Raw genomic sequence first — 16,943 nt, 5'->3', positions numbered from 1 at the left:
AAAAAAAAAAAAAAGAAAAAAAACACACTGGCACAACTGAAGTCCAGAGTCCAGACTGTGTTTTTAGTGTCAGTTGCAGGGACCTGAGTGACAACCTGGAAGAATGACTATTCCCCCAAGAAAGGAAGAATTGCAATAAAGATTTCCAATTCCTTCCCACATCACAATATGCTTTAATCTAGCACTGAACGTACCAATGCAAACATACTCAATCTCATTGTTTTTGTGCCAGACACCTAAACTGTTTTCATGTTTTATCCAATGATTGCTGTATCAGAAGTGCCCACCTCTTGCACGCTGTATGAGGAGCTGGGTGCTCAGCACAGGCTCCTGAAAGACCTTCTTGGAACTACAGACGTAAACACTGCTGCTGCACTACACGTTGCAAGGCTTTACACTTCCTTTTGGGAGCCAGCACCCAGCATCTCTGTGCCTCATCCTCCCACCCATAAAACCAGGATGGTACATGACTTCTTTTATCTCACAAATCCACAGTGCAGATAAATGCTTTAAAGACAGCACTAGTACTATAAGAACGAAGCCACAGAAGGGCTGAAGGCAAGCACTGCTGAAATAATATCAAATAGTACAGGACATACGAGAGACCAAGCAGTAACATACTTACATTCCTACATAATTATCTAAGCAAACGTATTGTGATCCAGCAACTCTGATTAATTTTGCAAGAATGCTTGGGTAGCATTTTTAAAAATCAAGTCATTACCTTGACTAAACATTGACTTGGACGGTTATCTTTAACTATCAAGACCTTAACTAAATATTGACTAGGAAAGTTAATTTGAACTATAAAGTCTACAAAATCTTGGTCCTCTTTGCTAGTATTTGCTATTACTTTAAAATGTAAACACAATTGTAAAAATAGAGGTTTTCCCACCTAACCAATATTTAACCAAGTAGCTTGGCTGTTGCTAAATTCAACTATCCTGCAAAATTTGAAATCCAAAATATTTAAAAGAAAATGAGCCTGTTATGGATGAGAGGGAAAGGCAAATCTTCCTGTGTTTTGCTTGAGCAAGAATCTCTCAAAAGTATTAAAAAAGAATCACAAGGTTCATGGTTTAAAATTATTTCGATACATATATGCAGGGGTCTTCCAACGAAGTAACTGTGCCTTGCCCCAAGCACCAAGCAGGCCGACCACCAGGAGCAGGTGTTCATTCTGGTACTTTTACTTTTGAAGCCCTAGCAGCAGCTACTTCGAGTCTACATGCTCCACTATTGGTGTCACTTCATCATGTGAGGCCACAGGTCAAAGGACATACACAGGGTCTTTCACTAGCTGAGCCAAAAAAAAAAAAAGCAAAAAGAAGAAAATCAATTTCAATCCTCCCAAGATGAAACCACTGATGTGTGCAGTCACTAAAGTCCCAAAGGTAATCCTACAAGAAAACATGATGGTGTCCTCCATCACCATGCTGTGAGATACTGTTAAAGGGCAGCAAAATAACCTATGAGGTATAGTCCAAGATCAGCATCTATATCAAAACACTCCAGACAATAGATCTGAACTTCTAGACCAACATGAACGGTGCATTTTAAATGTGTAACAAAGCAAAGTGGTAATGACAAATGGGCAAGGAATCTTCTGTTTCAGGAAAGTGTTATGTCCGTGGCTAAACAAATAAACAACGGCTGTGGATCCGGCACTAATTCCACCTACAGTTTCACTTCAAGAGTTTGAAAGTGCCTTTTAGCTTTGTGCCTTAATTCCTTTTTTAATATATCAGCTGCCTTTAGCACACTCAACGAAAAATAGCTTAAGAGCAAATATAAAAGACATAAATCTCAGATAGAAGTGGAAATCTCAAACTAAATGGTGAAAACTTGCTCTTCCGTTATTTTTGAGTACAGTAGCAAGGAACAGATTGATACTGGTGTTGCGGGGGGGTGAGGGTGGGGAATGAAAGAACAATAAACAATACGATCATCAGTAGTTTAACGCAGCGCTGTGTCTTGCGACGGAAACATACTGCGAAACAGCTTGCAAGATAAGCTTCATCAACGATCAGTAATTTTTATTCCGTTTGAGTGGCTGAAAACAATAACCATGATTAAACGCTTCAGACGTGCATTCAGAATTTAGACAAAGGGCAAAGAGTTCCAAGGACTTTGCTTTGAAAACTACGTTGGGGAAAGACCTAAAAATTAGCTTAGCCGGTTTGCAATGTACAAGAAAAGAGAAGTTCACAGGGAAATCAGAAACTTCCCGTTCACCTGCAAGCTCCCCGACTGTCCCAAGCAGACCCAAGCTCTGTTCTTCGCTGTTCGGACGCATACTGGTCCCAGCTCCCCACCTCACCATTCACACGCGCGTTTCAAACGCGCCGCTCGTGAACGCGAACCCCGCAAAACACAACAGAGAGGAGTGGCGGCGGCTCCCGGCGTGGTGACAGTCCCCTGCCTGGCCTGGCACTCCCTGCAGGGCCTGTCGCGACTGTCGCGGCCCCGACGGGCAGCCAGCCCCCCCCGCGCCGTCCCAACTCCAACTAACCCGAGGGTGCCCGGTCAGACGCGCTTGGTGACTCGGCGGCCGTGCACAAAAAAGCACAAACAAACACCCGAAAACATTCAGATCAGGGGTTTGTCGCCTTTTTTTCCCCGAAGGACCGTAAAAGTGAGGTACGCGGACCCGCAGCACTCGATGGAGCAGCCGCTCGCCCCCCGCGCTGCCGGCAGGCCAGGGCCTGGGGGCTGCTCGCCGAGGACCGGCCGGCGGCTCCCCAGGAGGGTCCCCGGCCCAGGCACCGCCGAGGGGTGCCCCGGCTCGCCCCGTCCCCCTCCCCGGGCTCCGGGCGCCATTTCCCCGCCGCTCCTCAGCGCGGCGCCTCCCGCCCCCCGCTGCACCTTCCCGGGGAGGGCAGCGGCGGCGCAGCCGGGGGCCGGGCCCTGACGGGCGGGGGGGGGCGGCTCCCCCCGGGCCGCGCCGAGGGAAGCGGGGCACAGCCGCGACCGAAGGGGCCACCGCCGCTTCCAGCTGCCCGGAGGAGCAGCCCCGGGACCCTCCGGGCTGGCAGGGGGTGAGAGGAGCTGCCTCTGCCCCGCGACTCGGAGGGGAGAGGGGAAAGCCGCGCACGCCGCTCCCCTCCGAACCGGCAAGTTCCCGCGACTCGCGGGAGGTTTCAGCCCTTTGCCGCCCCCGCTCCGGGTGACGGGAGAGAGCGAAGGGGAGGACGAGCAAAAAAAACACCTCAAGAAAACCCCCAAACTTCCTCCGGAGAGCAGCTGCCCTCCCGTGCCTGCTGCGGGGAGACGGGGTGCCCCGCACACGAGGGAGCAGCGCACCCCGCCACCGGGCACCCCCTCCCCCCAGCCGCCGGAGGGAGAAGGGAGCCGGCGCCCTCACCTGCCCCAGCGAGCCCTCTCCTCCTCGCGTTCCTCTGCTCCCCATCGTGGGCGCAGCAGCTGCTGTTATTCCTCAGGATGCACATGGCTCGCCCATGCTGGCAGAGCCGCCTTTCCCGCGCCGCCTGCCCTCTCCGGCCTCCGCCGGTGCGGGGCTGAGGCCAGAGGGAGGGGAAAAGGGGAGGTGTGTGGCGGGGAGAGCGGCTGCCGAGGGGGTCTGTCTCCTCCTCTTCCTCCTCCTCTCCCAGGGCTGGGGGTCTCGGTGCAGCTGGGCAGGGAGAAGGCAGGGGGACGGCCGGGACGGGGAGGGGGGTGGCTGGGCTCAGGGCGGGGGGAGGACGGCCCTCGTCTGAGGGAGGGAGCGGCTGGCGGCCCCGCCGCCGAACTCCCCGCGGCGCCCGGCCCCTCACAGCCGCCCGGCTCCCGCATCGCCGCGCTCCAGCCGCGGCCAGGGCAGCGGTAAATCTGGCGGTGCGGGTAAAAGGGGCTTCCCCGCGGCGCCGGGGGTGGAGGAGCGCAAGGGAAAGGCGGTCAGTGAGGGCGGGAGGGCGGCCCGCTGCCCACGCGTGAAACCCGGCCGCGGGCTCCCCCCGCTCCGCCCTCGCAGCCGCGGGGCTCCGTGCCCGCACCGGAGCGGCCGCGGCCGGGCAGCCCCCCCCCCCTGAGGCGCAGGCCGGGGCGGGAGGGGGCTGGGGGGGGGGGGCCCGCCATCACACCCCCGCTAGCGCGGCGTTTTTCTCATGGCTTCCCTCAGTCACCCATGAAAATTTAATGAGGCGTTTAGGGCCGTTACCTTCGGCGGCAATGGAGGGAGCATATTTCGCCTAATGCACTTGCTGCCGAGCCAATAGGTCTGGTGCAGGCAGATCGGGAGTCGCGGAGAGACTCTCTCCTTTCAACGCAAAATTCACGACCCATTAAACTTATTCTGCGGTAACAGCTTCTTTGCAAACGGAGACCCACAGAAAACAGAGGCTGCCATGCGCTTCCTGACAGGATTTACATACAGAGGAGAAGTACATTCGCCAGGTTATTGCTGTTTCACTAGTATGATCTCCAGTCGAGGCGTAAAAGCAGCTCTGCTCCAGCTAACTGAGGTAAATGACTAAAAGAAAAGGTTTTTGCAGTCTCCAGATAGGTCTGATTTGCCTCCCGGGTCTGAGCGGCAGCGTCTCCTTCGGCTGACAGAGAAGAGGGCTCAAAGCACCACAGAGCATCCGATCTGATGAGAAATTGCGAGCGAGATGTTGTGCCGGGCAGGCAAACACCTAACTGCTGATGCGCGCTCCTCGAGATGACAGTCCAGGAGTGATCCCCAAGATGCTCACGGGGTAGGAAGGTGTTTACACGTTATTCTACCTCCAGCTGACAGGCAGGAGATCTGACCCCATGTGGCAACACGCTTCACCGGGCAGGGAGCACCCGCCCAAGAGCTGAGCCAACAGATCGGCTGAAAGTGCCTGCAGAGATCCGGTAACTTTCTCAAATCGTTTCAGTTTCATCTTCCTCAATTATTCTTTCCATAGCACATTAGGTATTAAGCATAAAAGATAAAGTCATCTAATAACCTTTACGACGTAACAAAAATGCACTTCAAAAGTCATACCACGTTTATAGAAGTAGTTGATGGAATGGAGACTTCTACTGTTTTCTTCCATTCCATTTATTACAGAAATGAAAGGCAGGATTATCAATTGAACCCACTTATTCTAATGTGGATTAAAAAAATTAAGTCCTGGTAGTAAACTTAATTGCAGCAGTATTTCCTATCAGTGACAATTTTGCTGTCTCACAAAGACAAAGAACTTAAGAAAAAATAAAGTAACAGAATTCACCTTTCCATTAGCAAATGATAGGTAGCATCCTCTAAGTGACACGTGGCTATGCTTGTCTATAAGTATTAAGTCCAATGAAACGTTGGTGATCCTCAGTTCCCAAAATGCGTGTTTTTTTTTTGTTGGGGAAATGCTAAATGAACTGCTCTACATCCTTACACATTACACTCTAAAATGAAGTTGTATTTACCATGTTGCTGGCCTCCCTGAGGTCCTGCAGTTTACAGGAAGGGTGCTAGCAGTTGACTAAGAGAAGGAACTTTGAGTCAGGGTAAACTTCATTCCTATTTCTGCAATTTATGGATGCAAGTCACACTTGCTAACAATATTTTTTAAATATAAAAGACTGCACTAGCTCACAGCTTGTAATATGAATGCAAATAAACTTGTAATTATACTATGCAATTTTCTACTTTTTTTAAAAAACTATGAAAATAGAACAGACCTGAAGAGCAATATGAACTGCAGTTCTTCATTGTGTTCCTTCATTATGCAGGAGTTGCCATAAGCAATCTGCTCTGTTTTAATGCGAAATACTTTTTAGGTCATAAGTTTGCAACACAAATTCTCACATAAGAATGTTTATATGGTCACAGTTCCTCCTGTCTAGCAAAAAACATGACCAAGACACAAAGGAGGAAGAAATTTGGTGTGATAGCTGGCATACCCTTCTTTTGTCTTTATCTGTAAAGCTTATTTAAACTCAACATTCCTATACTCTCCTTTCTGATGATGTACTATACCATCACAGATGAAGTGATAAACCATTAAGAGTTATATATTAAGAAATGTAGGCCAAAGATGTCATTTCCACTAACCACTGACCGGCTGGAGGAGCTGAAGATAGGAACCTAAAAAACTAGTTCTCTAAACCATTTTTCCAGTGTGTGGAATAGTTACTGCTGCAGTGCTCAGTACTTGCTAAAATAGCTGAAGGGAAAGCAGTATCATCTTAGCTCTTGATTAGATTTGAGCTAACAGGACAATGATCATAAGCTATTTCAGTGTTCCGGGGCACATTAGTTGAGATAGGGATGAAAGCACTGCATAAATTGTTTAACGAATTGCCTCAACATTAAAATATCCACTACCGATACCTGCACGCCTGGATTTTAAGTAATTTGTTATACTACCCAATTTACAATAAGAACTGCCTTTGCTAGTAACCCGCTGTAAGAAGTACCCCACAGAGCAAAAATGTTTACCTGGAAATAAAAGATAATTCACAGGATGATTATGGAAAGTGAATTCACTGATAATTCACAGTTAAGTCTTCTGACTCCTTAAGAAAAAGGTACTCAAAAAACTTCCTCCTTTCACCTCACAGGCAAGCTAACTCTGGTTAGGCACGCAAGCTGAGAACGGAGCCGGTTTCCTTCCAGAGAGACCCAAATAAGGACCATTGGCTGAAAGATGGATCTCCAGAGCTTCCCTTCCTAAAATCCGCTCTGGTGATGCAATTTTTTAGCATTCTGTTGGCCAAGGAGAAGAAAGTTTTCTTGTATTTAATCCACTGGGTTTTGTCCTGCTGCAAGCCTATGTGTTTCTCACGTGAAATGCTAAGATAGTATCCACACTGTAAAACTAGAATCATCTTGCATAAATGGTAAATCACTAGCCCTTAAAGCCTGTAAGGTTACTGTCAGTGCACATGTGTAACATCCATTAGTATTAATGAGAACCGGACATTCTCTAAGATGGAATATAGGTCTTATTTTCATTAAACTAATTAATATATCTCAAGCTGTGGAGATTATGAAGGGCTACCAAACAATGTTATAGAGAAATTCTGAGCAACGTTTGAGAAGGAGCTTTATGTGGTGCTTTCAAAGAATCTAAAGGTGAAAGATATTTGTTACACTTGATTCAAGTGTGATTTTTGGAGTAGGTATTGAAAAGAGAATCAGCCATTATTTCTGCTATTAACATCTTACTAAAATACAGAACAATGTGCAGACTATCCCCTGCCAAATGAGCTCTCAAAACATCAGCTTCCTCACAAAACCACTCTGTGCATTTACTGATCTATATTGTAGCCCACAGCAGGATCATCTTGATCACTCTGGAGATACTCGACGTGAATAGTTCCTCACACAATAGTGGTTTCAGTTTAATAAGTTCCTCTAAGACAATTAGGCACTGACTGAAAATAATACCTGCTGCATTACCAGTAGCTATGGTAGCCCACCTCTTACCATTGTGGCCATGCAGTTAGCTCCATAGCCATTCATCAGAATTAATCATGATTTGGTATTCATCTTCTCTTTTCTCAGATGGGAAGAAACTCAGTGCTTTCATTTCACTAAAAATCTATTATGGATATTTTCTTAACCTACTTCTACCTACTCAGCTCATAGGTGACTGAACAGAATATGTTGCTGAACATTGCTCTTTGCTATCAAAAAGATGCAGAAAAACTGTGGTGATCCTTCATGGAAAATGTGAAGCCCCTCTATCTTCTGGCAGCGGCCCGTCAGGAAGAGGTTATGATAATTCTTCACTAGACAGTGCAGTCTGGTGAAACATGTATTATCCTGAAAAGTCCCGGGTATCTTAAAAAACAGCACATGAAAATACTGACAAATTAAATTAACTGTTGAAAGTTCCAGAGACTCATCGCAGGTTTCTGACAATGTACCTGTGTATGCTCCCACTGTATGATGGCTTGGTCACAGAAGGAACTCTTCCTTTCATGCATCTCAACAAAGACGGCACGACCTTGTAGTTAGACATGCAAAAAGGATTCAGGTGCTTGGTTCAAATCCCAGCTCTGTCACTGATTGGTTGTGTGACCTTGGATAAGTCAGTCTATATTTTTTTTTATGTCCATCTCTACCACACCTATTTCACAGGCCTACTATGAGACTCTCTGCACTAATGTTTGGAAAGACCACAGAGGCATGCAGGGACGTATGACACTACATAGACACTTAGCCGTTGTTATACATGCGACCATTTATTCCATCTTCAGTCCCAGGAGGAAAACCAGAGAAAGTATCTTACTGTTGTGTCTGCTAGCTCCTGTTATTCTCCATCACATATTCAAAACCTTATTGAACTAACCCTAATGAAATCTCTTTCCTCAAGTGCAAATGAACAGCTCCAACGTAAATTCTAGGACTGCCCCTCTAAAATCAGCCTTCAAGTAGATGGCAGCAACTAGGCGCTTGTCTTGCCAAATTAGGGAATTTGCAAAAGCGCTGGAGATGATGAACCACATTATTTCCCAGATGCCCACGAAAGAGTCTGTGATTCTTCAAGTACAGCGATCAACTTCTTCACAAATCCAAACTGCCTCGTATTTCAAATCCTTTTTGGCAAGGTGCATTTCCCTTCACAGCCAATTAACTGCAAACTAATAATTTAGAGTGGGTTTGCCTCTGCAAAGGTTCCAACAGAGAACGTGTTGCTAAGAGCATGATACATGCACACATTCTGAGTTCTGTTGTTCTTTCACCCCCCCCCAGACATCACTGATGATCCACATGTAGAAATCTCTTTATTTAATTTAATAAGCTCCTTTCTAGGAAAAGTTCATGGATGAAGAAAATTTTCAGCATCCCTTATATACTGAAAGCCCACGTTCCGTATTACTTTCCAAAGTGCTCACACTAGTTAAACACACGTAAACTGACAGCAAAGGGTATCTACTACAGAAAATGTATATTTACTATAGAAAAATCTGTCTACCCATGGAAAATACAGATCTGCTTTATAGAGAATTTTGAAATTTGGCTTTATTCCGAATTAGACAGTAAACGGGGGTTTGCATATTTTGTTTTAAACTCTCTGCTTCTCCAAGAAGAACGCTTATTGCAGCTTGTTCTTAAAGATGTTGTCTGCTTTAACAAGGAGTCAACACATTTAAGCTCTCCAATTTGACAATACTGCAACTTCTTTTTCACTAAGTATATATTTATCCTCATTATTTCTTCATTTTCAGATGTTAGTCAAAAACTTCAGACTCAGAGGCTCCTAAAGATCTTGGCTGTTGTCATACTCCATGATTTTGACAGCAAAAGATCCACTTGCCATTGTAAAAATCATTTTTGTTGAAAAGAGACAGACAAACATGATATTTAGGACTGCATTCCCCTCAATTTCTGCCAAAATAACAGGTATTCAGAAGACAGCAATTGTATGTAGTGAATGTCCTCAACAAGTAAGGTTGTTTTTCATTTCCTCTTATGTCACATTACATTTTCCTCTTTATATTTTCCTTTAAATATTTAGACAGAGCAGAGAGTTTTAAACGTGTCATTGACACAAATAAATGTTTAAGCAGTCATTCTACCTTGGGTTCAGCTCTTGTCAGATCTGATAAGTTAAATATCACTGGATCTGGTCAGTAATTGGATGGAAGACCTCTGAGGAAAACTCAAGTGCTGATGTAAGTGGCACTAGTTATTCAGTAGGTGTTTTTCTTAACCTCAGACTCATCCTGAAAAATGCCCTCAGCATGGTATCATGAGCACTAGCTGAACAAGGCATTCTCAGGTAAGATTTAACGTGTTATTTCTGTTAGGCACTAGAAAAGATTCCTAACACCTTCCTTCGAAACTTGCTTAGCCCACTTTTAAGTTAGTTGAACCCACTGCTATGTAATCTTTGAAAGTATAAAATCAATTTTTAATAATTTTTCTGTTAATAATAATACATTTTTTAAATCTGTTGCTTAACTAGTATCTTGTACATTTCTTTGCCTTTACTGTCTACATTCCTGACCTCTCCTTTTACCCTCTCGTTATGTTTCTGAGTGGTCAGCCTCGCAGCCTGGCTCATGGCTACCAAAGCATAGATGTTTCCTTTTGCCATTTCAGAACCAACATCAGCATTTCCAAACCCAGATATAATCCCTCTTTAACAGCTGTTGATTATTGACTGTTTTGGCACTGCTTCTTTGTGATGGGAGTGGAACTGACACTGATGGGATGCTCATCCACCCCTCAGGCTGCGGAGTATGCTGTGGCCAAGGACTGAGGAATTACGTGAGGTTGCTTCACTTGCTTATGAGCTCAAGACTTCCATGTATGTAGCTCAACAGTACACACCTGCCAGGGCCAACACCTGCAGCTCAAATACAAGATCTCTGTGCTTCTGGGACCCCTGCAACACACCATGAAATTAACATACAGGTAAAAGTAGCTCCTGGAATGTCAGTTTTCTCTTTGTCCAGCAAGGAGGCTGGACCCTGGAGCTCCCAATCCCCACGCACTCTGCACAGTAGAGGTTTGCACAAGTCTGGAAATCTCAGCTCTAGGCAGCATGCCAGAGTTCATCCAAACATATATGCCTAAGTTGATATTTCTGTAGTACATTTCAAAACTTGACAAATCATTACTTTCCGACGTTTGGTATTCATATTTTTTCCTCTTTAAGCTTTCCAGGCAGAAATGTAAATTGCAAGTGCCACCATAGCAACTCAATGCAATAATATAAATCTTCAAATAACAATTTAAATGAAGGATGTTTGAAGCATTTTTATTCTGTAATAAATTTATAGGTGTCAACTAGATCAGGGCTTCATTTCTAAAGGGGTTTTACTGTTTATCTAAAAAGACAATCCTTCACTTTAAAGAGATTATAACATTAGCCCGAGACAAAACACAGAGGTTTAAAAAACATCTCAAACGCATACTATTTATTTATATTAGAAAATTGCTTAATGGTACAGTTTAGGTTCCTAAATGTCTATGCCACTTCTTATTCCTGGCTTTCTTATTCACATTCAATAGGAATTTATGATAGAACTAAGACAGAACCTATACAACCTAGTTTTGCAGTCCTCATTCACTGCCACAAAACCAGGATAACTTCAAAGATTGTTAACAAACTTGATTTTTAAAAGACTGATGGTTGTCATATGCCTAAGGCTCAGTTTGAGACTATGCAGCATATACATAGAAGAGATGACCGTTTTTCAGATATGTGGTTCCTCTGGCTAAGGTGGTATTTCTGCAAAGCAGGGTAACACTTAACAAATCAGAGAATACAATGGCACCCCTTCAACCCAATATGAGGGCCAAGTTCCAGTTTTAGATGCTAAGCACGCACTATTGCAGCTTTTGGGAGGCTTACTTTCACATATATTGTGTGTCAAAGACTGAATCTGTGTGCCAATCTCTAGCGAAACTGACAAAACCAGCAGCATCGATATCCAGAGAAGTAGTTACATGGAATCAAGGTTACTTACAGAATAAAAAGAAATCCAAGTTATTTTTAAACTGAATAACCCATTCCTTTCTGATTCCTTAATTTCTCATCAACATCTGCCTAAGTGTATCTCCCTTTACAATGAAGTTCGTTTCCTTAACGTAAAAATAAATTTGAACAAGAACACCAAGATGTTTGTCAGCTTTCAGAGCAGGGAAAAACCCAAGCTGTTTAGAAAACAAGGTTTTTGACCATGCAAGCATATTCACTCTGGACTGCAAATATATCATAGACATGGTGTTTAGCAAGGAACAGAATCCAAATGTTATTAAATAGATAAGGGATTATGAAAGATCTATAGCGTTCAACTGAATAGTTACCTTCTCTTGAAATGTAAGTGCTTGGGACTGACAAATGTCAATAAATAATACAGCCCAGGAGTGGGTGGTAAACAAGACTAGATCCATCTGGCCTGTTGATGAGGAAAAAAGCGTGCTGTAAAACTCCCAGCTACAGGACTAGGAACACATATGCAAGGGCCCATACTGGATGAGAAAATGGAAGCATGCAACTTCCTCAGCCTCTTGTGTTAACTTCAGATCTCTAGTAATGTATGCTCCAGTCCTGCGTATCGCTGTCCGTATTTGTGCTTGGTACGTAATCTCCCATGAAGGCGCGAGCATGACTTGCATTGGAGAAAGCAGAGTTCGTGGGAAAATCTGCTGAAATTAAACACTACCAGTAAATGAAACTAGAAGTTGCCAACATTTGTATCCAGGTAGCCTTGAATCCACCTTCCCACTTTTCATATTCTATGAACATCTTCCTTTGCTAATCCACAGTCTGCCTGACACACCTACTCACTGCTTTGCCTCTAACATCATCTGGAAACTGAACCTCTCTCTATAGAACACTAATTTGCTACACCTTCCGAGGATGATTTTGCATTGAGCTCAGGAAGCATGGATTTTGTATGTGTTTTGATGAGCCATCAACTATTTTAGATACTATTTGAGCTCACCAACAGATTTCAAAATGAAACAAAATCTACCTCTCATCACATGCACAACAGGATATAACAGATGTCACAGAGAAACCAAGTAATAGCAGTGTTCATGGCTGAATTCAACAATTACCTCTGTGCTCCACTCTGTGGACTCTGCCATAAAGCCCAATAAGCATGAAAGAGACACCTACCCCAGGAGTCCAGTGTAAACTTTTATAAACAGCCTAGCAAGGCACAAGCCAGAAAACCATACAAATACACATCTTTCACACTAAAACCCACCCAAGAGTTAGGTTATATCTGATCTTGAATACACTCTGTCCTGTTGGAGCAAAGATGGACGTACATTTTGGAGAAAGAATAAAACTGATGCCTCCTCTGGGAAGAACAAAGAATATTGTGTCCATATCTACACTACAATTTCACTCTCATGGGTAATATTTGCTGGCAGGGATAGTGTCTTGTTGGCAATTCTGTCACTGACCACTTGCAGCCAGTATGAACACACTGTAAACCCCCTCTTACAAAACACCAGCATCTGGCAGCTCCTTCCAAAACCCTCTCTAGATGAAAAGCCCACTGAAGATCCTTTTCTTTGGCTCATTGCACAAGAGTTGTACGTGATTTTTCTGTAATTTTCTCCTGCAATGAGTACTCGAAAGTTACAATTCTGTCCTTTCTCCTTGGTGATACCCATCACTGATCTATCAAAGTACACGCATTAGAGAGCTTGCCAAGTGGATAGTCAAGCAATGCAAAGACAGGCCTTTGATGCACATTGTGACCTTAGCGCATTCCCTTTAAATGTCTGAAAGAAGGGAAGGAAAAGAGTCTTGTCTCTTTTCCATTTGGGGGGAGGGGGGCATTGAGTGGCTCTTTGGCTACAGGAGCCTTCACATTTATTGCAATTATTATAGCCCCTAGAGGCTTCAGCTGAGACTGGAATCCCTTTATGATGAGCAGTGGAAGACAGAGAGCAAAAGAAAAGCCTTATCTCAAAAATGCATAAACGAAACACAGCTAAAAAGGCTGGGAAGAAAACATCCTCATCCCTGTTCCCATAATAAGGAAAGGAGGCATAGGGAATAAGTGAGTTTTTCCCCCAAATCCTAGTGAAATCTGTGGCAAAGCCAGGGGGAAGGACCCAGGTCTCTGCCAGCTGCTAGGCTGACACCTTCACTGTCTGTGACACAGACCTCATCTTCCAGGGGCTGCAGCTCGCTCACATCGTGAGGGTTGGACTAGATGACCCACAGAGGTCCCTTCCAACCCCTACTATTCTGTGATTCTGTGATTCTGTGATTCTGTGATCGTGCATAACCTTTGAAGAGACCTTGTGGACCAGTAAATCAACATTTACAAAGCTCACTGCACACACAGGCCTTTCTGGGATAATGGCAGTTTGTTAGTTTCTATGTCTTTGCCACAAAACAAGGGAAGAGAAGAAAACCACAGGCTTCGGGCAGTACAAATATTAGCTGTAGGAAGCGTTCAGGCCACGCATCTGGCACGACCTCTAACTCCTCTCTTCCATCTGGTCTGTGTATCCAGCTGAGAATATCCATTTTACTATCTATTCACCTGGCCTAGTGTTTGAATACTCACTGCGATTTAAACATCGCCACAGAAAGGAGCTTTAAAGCTCAAACATGACTTAGAGCATGGTTTAACAACAATCAGATGGGAACTATCTCACTTTAGTTAAATGGGAATAGGATTAAATGCAATTAAGAGCTCCCAATGATATAATAAAGACAACTGAAAAAAAAAAAATCAAGGCAAGTGGGCAAGAAGCAATCACCTTTCTGTCTAGAAACAGTCAAATAATGACATTTTGATTTTTCTTAGGGTCACCAAGGCCAAAATGTGCAAAATGACCTTCATTAAGTCACACTTTGTACTTTTGCTAGGGGACTGTTGCATCTGCTCCTTTCAATTTGGCTTGTTTGAGTAACAAAGCTCCCAGTGATCATCTAAACCTCATTTGAAGCACCTGTGAACAATTCATTATATTAATATAACAGCAGGGGAGGAGTACAGATACTAATAAATAGGCTGTTGAGCAGCTTTTGTTGCCAAGGTTGCTTTACCCAGCAAGGAAATGCCCCCTCCACCCAAAAGCTGGAGCACTGTGCTGAGACAGTGAGATCTGTTGTACCACAACCTGTCAGAACACACATCTGGCAGTAGAGAAGCATGTAAGTTATTTTTTTTCCTTTCAAAACAGTTGATAAACTTGTGTCTAATACTTCTGAGAGACTCCAGCATGATTTGAAACAGTTTGTTCTCAGTTAGCATAGAACAAATGTTCTCCAGCTAAAGGTGGCTATGAAAGGCATTTGGTAATGATTTGTACCAGCTGGGCTTCTCATTACTTTGAATAGATTTGTGTAAATCAGCACACAAAAATAAGCAAGTGGTCAATGCCTTTAATTGCATTTGGATGTAGTGCAGCAATAGCAAATATTTGAACTTTTGCATTTTTCCTCACATTCTGCATTTTCAGAAAATAGATTTTTTTTTTTTCTAATAGAAATACGAACAGCAAAAAGATTTTGCTGTTAACATCTATTTTGTCTGGTTTCACTTAGTCACATTTTGCAAATGTCAGTGAAAAGCAAAGGTCAACTGGGAAAAAAACAGTGTGCTATGGATCAGTACAATTACAGAATGCAGAGTAGCACGGGGTTATAGAATAAGCTTAGTAGGAAAACATATCTGCAGTATTGGATATATGTGTGGTAAAATGCTGCTCATGGACCAGAGTATCTATCACCTTAAAACAGCAGAAAAAAAGATACTTTGTATGTTACTATACTTTAAGATCTTTTTTTGCAAAGAAACAGAGGCGAAAGTGATGTTTTCAATTCATTGCCTCTTTTTGCATATCGGGGCAGCTTTGAAACAGCCTTGGTTTTGACAACCAGTTTGCAGGCCAGAGCATCTTAGGTGTGCTCTGGCTGCAGTGAAGTTTTCTTCCATTGCCCAAAGGGACCACAGGGAGTTATAAACTAAGTCCCTGTAGAAGATGTAGGCTGTATTCCTCGCTCTACAAAGGACCCTGGGAAAATACAGTAAGGCCTAACTTTTAAAAGTATTTAATTATATCTAAAACAGTATGCATGAAGTACCTAATTTTATAGCTCTCTCTCATATTGTCTTTTGTCTCTATTATTCTGCTGGATATGGGAGTATTTCCAGCCACCTCACGACACACCATATGCTTCGATGCGTTAGCGTTCGTAAAAGACACTGAGAAACTTGAGGACTGTGCAGTTAAAAATTATAAAGTATCTTGCCCTTACAGATTCAGTTGAAAGTTTGCTACTGTTATTATTCTGGAAGGCATGCAAAATCCATACAGAAGTGTCTCAAGACAGTTGAACTGGAATAGACATTGCCCCATTTTCATCCCTTCGTATAAAGAACAGGAAATTAGAAAAGGAAGGCTATTACATGTATCAATAGCCAGAAGGGATATAATTTTAAACACAGAAGTTAATATGATCAATATAATTTTATATCAATATAACAGAGTAAATAACTCCCATAACATCACAACCTCACATTTTCTACGTCACCATAGACATGGATTAAAGATTATTTCTTCCTTAGAATTTTCTCATTATAAGATAACCTTTTTATTCTGTAAATATGTTTGTTGGTTTCTCAACATCCAATTACACATGCACAGAAAAGCCATAAAGATATCCATTTTATATTTTTGATTTTTGATGAATTATTTCAAACTTAGAAACCACAAAGTAACCAAGATCTACTATTAACTCTTTGCTGGGATTGATTTAGCAAAAAATGGTAATTGTCACATTGCTTGTGGGATATCAAATATAAACAAATATTTGCATACCTACCATGAAATCCTCTCCAAAAACATGAAATTGAAGAATAGCTGAAGCTGCTTTCATAAAAAAACAAGTTAATGTTTACCATTTTTGTGTAAGGGATGATCATTTGAAACCTTTCTTTGAGCCAAAAAGACTCACATGATGCAAGCAGGCTGAGGGATTTTCAGTAATTGTGTCTTTCAGAGCTATCTTCTGCATTGATAGCTATGAAATAAATACTGCATGTGAGCAAGTATAAAAACGTACTTGAGGTACTTCTGTTAGATAGAATCTCATCCCCTTGAAATTGCATTTCACATGAAAGATGCCCATTGACACCCAGCAGTTTAACTAGCTAGGAATATATCTAGTCAGCCACCGCTTAGCCTTAAACTGTTATCTGATTTGTCCCATAAAGCAAAATATATGAGGTACATGATACAGCATGGGGATAATGTACAATAAACATAACTTTCACTGCAGGAAGATGAGTTCCTATTGGATCATCTCACAACAGAACCAACTGTGTAAGAATCTGCCCAATCTGATCAAACTGTTTTCTTGTTTATATTACTTTATTCCATAAGCAGAATTGGAAACAGTCTTTTTGGTAAGACAGTTCTGTGATAGCTTTTAAATTACTTATTCTAGCAAAGCCTGCCAAAACTTTTCTTCCCCCTTTTGAAAATACGATCTATGTTACTTGCTGCAGTGGCAAGGAAGTACAATCACACTATTCTT

The 16,943-nt window shown here is 43.1% G+C and overlaps 1 protein-coding gene across 9 annotated transcripts in view; it reads right to left on the bottom strand.

Annotated features, from left to right (window-relative positions):
- DAB1 (DAB adaptor protein 1) overlaps positions 1 to 16,943 on the bottom strand; it is a 482,616-nt gene that overhangs the window by 170,764 nt on the left and 294,909 nt on the right. For 2 of the 9 annotated variants that reach the window (XM_075424404.1, XM_075424402.1), the window contains exon 1: positions 3,365 to 3,620. The exons of the other annotated variants lie outside the window; for them this stretch is intronic. The gene's annotated coding sequence lies outside the window, so the exon portion shown is untranslated. Of the gene's footprint in view, positions 1 to 3,364; positions 3,621 to 16,943 lie in introns of those variants that run through there. 9 annotated transcript variants of the gene reach the window in all.

The sequence above is a fragment of the Opisthocomus hoazin genome, chromosome 6, assembly GCF_030867145.1.
Source record: "Opisthocomus hoazin isolate bOpiHoa1 chromosome 6, bOpiHoa1.hap1, whole genome shotgun sequence".
In the NCBI taxonomy this organism is placed as follows: domain Eukaryota; kingdom Metazoa; phylum Chordata; class Aves; order Opisthocomiformes; family Opisthocomidae; genus Opisthocomus; species Opisthocomus hoazin.
The sequence above is the reverse complement of the archived record's forward strand: the minus strand, read 5'-3'. Positions and strand labels throughout refer to the sequence as shown.